The following is a 2,913-nucleotide window of genomic DNA, read 5'->3' as shown; positions in this document are numbered from 1 at the left end:
CCTTACAATGTGCTCTGAAAGGGACATGATTCATGTCAGATTCCAGCTCAGAATGCATCACTTGAATCCAGTCATGAGGACACATCAGGAAAAAAACAAATTAATGAACATTCTATGAAATAACTGGCCTGTATTCTTTAAAAATGTCAATACCACTAATGACAAAGAAAAGCTGAGGAATTACTTTAGATTAAAGGAGACAAGAAGACATGGCAACAAAATGCAGTACATGATCCTGGACTGGGATCTGGAACTGAAGGGGGGAAATGGCACAAAGGGTATTACCGACAACTTTAGAATATGGACGTAAGAGTGTAGTGTCCACGTTAAACTTCCTGAATCTGACGGTTGTGCTGTTAAGATAATATTCTGGTTCTCAGAAAATACACACTAGAGTATTAAAAGATAAAGGGGCATAGTGTATGCAATCAACTCAAATGGTTCAGAAAAAATAAATTATAGCACATATGATAAAATTTGTCAAAATGTGAAAAATTGAACAATTTAGGTAAAGAGTATAGAAGCTCTCTGTAACTATTCTTGCAAATTTGTATAAGTTTCAAAGTAAAATGATTTTTTAAGGTACATAAACAGAAGAGAAATAGCCAAATGAGGACCTAGGGTACACAAGGACAGTTCCAAGTATCGGGTCAAATTCTGACTTTACTGTCACTTTCATCCACTTTCTGAAAAAGGCTCCTATCCTCAACCGCAGAGAGCTGCCACATCACAGGTGCCCCAGCCAACTTTTAGCTCCCTACCTCCTGGCCTATCTCCCTGTGAAGGCTCCATCTTCCTCTGCCAGACATGTGGGGAGGCTGGCCTTTTGAACACTTGGACCACTTTTTTTTTTTTTGGACCGCTTTAAACCAAAAAAAGAAAAAAAACCCACACCAAAAAAAAACCCCCAAAAACCTTTCCAACATTGCAACCCGTCCAGATATTCCCAATGTCCATGTTTCTTGTGTGATGAAAAACAATTTCCCCAGGCCAAGGGCAAGGTGGGTGGCTAAAGCTGCTTCATCCCTGCAAGCAGTAGATTCACAGCATGTGGTTAATAAAATGGCCCTAACACCCACACCAATGAATTATATACACCTGTCAACAGAAGCAGGCTAGGGCCATGGTTAAGACCTAGAGGAAGATTGTCTGAGCTTGGCTTTGACTCCACCACTTTAAAGTTATGTGACTGCCCGGCTGGGTGTGGCTCAGCTGTTGACCATAGACCTAGGATCCAGGAGATTGCTGTTCAATTCTCAGGGCACATGCCCAGGTTGTGGGCTCAATCTCTGGTATGGGGTGTGCAGGAGGCAGCCAATCAATGACTCTCTCTCATCATTGATGTTTCAACTCTCTCTCCCCCCTCGCCCTTTCCCTCTGAAATCAATAAAGATATGTATTTTTAAAAATAAATAAATAATAAAGTTGTGTGACTGACAGCAAGTCAATGGTACCTGGAGATCATTAAGCACTCACTCAACTTCACCCACCTAGTAAGTACCCAACTCCATTTTATGAGGCAGTGATACAAAACCTCTGCTCTAAGAGCTTACATTCTAGTTGGGTGAGACAGAAAATAATTGAAATACAGAGCATGTCAGATCCTTATCCATGTTATGGATAAAAACAGGACAGATAAGGGAATCAGCAAATGCAAGAATAGAGGGTGAAAATATAATTTTAAGTAGAATATTCAAGGACCCTGTAGATGAATGAGCACTGAGGCAAGAAGGGATGGCCCTTGAGCAGGGATGTGCCTAGGTTGAGGGGTGACTGCTTAAGTCTTAAGCTCTTTGAAGGGAGAAAAGAATTACACAGAGCAAGAGATCAGTAAATGTCAATGACAGACAGGAAGCAAAAGAGGGACTGTAATATTATATCCAGAGATTTTTGGGGCTGAATTTTGGGAACAAAGAAGCATCAGTTTTATAAAGCTGGAGAAAAATTGGTGATTAACTGATTTTATGCCCTTTCTGGCCTTCCTTCTCTTAAAAATATTTCTCAAATGGAGATGATTCAAGGAATATGAAGATTTTGTTTTTAGTTGTGCTTTCTGGCTTTGCTTTGAGTTGAAAATAAGGATTTTTTTTAGTTTTTTGGGTTTTTTTATTATAAGTTATTTTGTAGATGTATGGATAGATTTAAGATTAGAGCTTGGAGTTCAAATTACTAATACTCTCAAACTGATTTTATTATTTGGAAGATATTAAAATACCATTTGTAACAAGAATAATAAGTTTATAGGGGAATTATTAATAATTTATGAATAGAAATGGTTTTTTCTCCCCAAAATGGTCAAGAGAATTAGGCCTGCAATTTGGATATTCTTTTGCTATGGTTTGGACAGTTTGTATTTGCCTCTGCAAATAACTTTGGATGACTTTTACATGACCATATTATTGTTTTCATAAATGGTATTTTTAGGAATTGGAAATAACAGAAAGTTCTGGTAAACTTGCCACTTTCCTTAGTAACTTGTGTAACTAAACACCTCTTTCCCAAAAAGTGACTGAGCAACACCGCCAGGAACTGTAAGTGTAAAATGAATGTTTTTATGTAAGACAGTAGCAATAACAGACAACGTAACAGTGGTCTGGATGGTTGTTTTTTTTAAACTTGGGTTGTGTTTAAATTACAGGATAAAATTCATTTTTTTCTTTTTTGGTGAGGATTTTTAAGAATAAGTGAACAAGGCTCTGGTCTTAAGATACAGTCAGTGCCCATTTTGTTTCAATGTCACTAAAGTACAATTAATTTTAGAGTAACTCCAGTTTTGGTCTTTTAGATCCTACTAAAGATTTTGGGATAAAATTTTTCTATCTTTCACCAGCCTTTTTAAAAAAACTTAATTTGCATTCTCCATTATTTGGTTGAAAAGTAACAAACTTCAAAACATACCAAAATAATATAGTT

Source organism: Miniopterus schreibersii (assembly GCF_964146895.1).
Source record: "Miniopterus schreibersii genome assembly, chromosome: 2".
Classification (NCBI taxonomy): domain Eukaryota; kingdom Metazoa; phylum Chordata; class Mammalia; order Chiroptera; family Miniopteridae; genus Miniopterus; species Miniopterus schreibersii.
The sequence above is the reverse complement of the archived record's forward strand: the minus strand, read 5'-3'. Positions refer to the sequence as shown.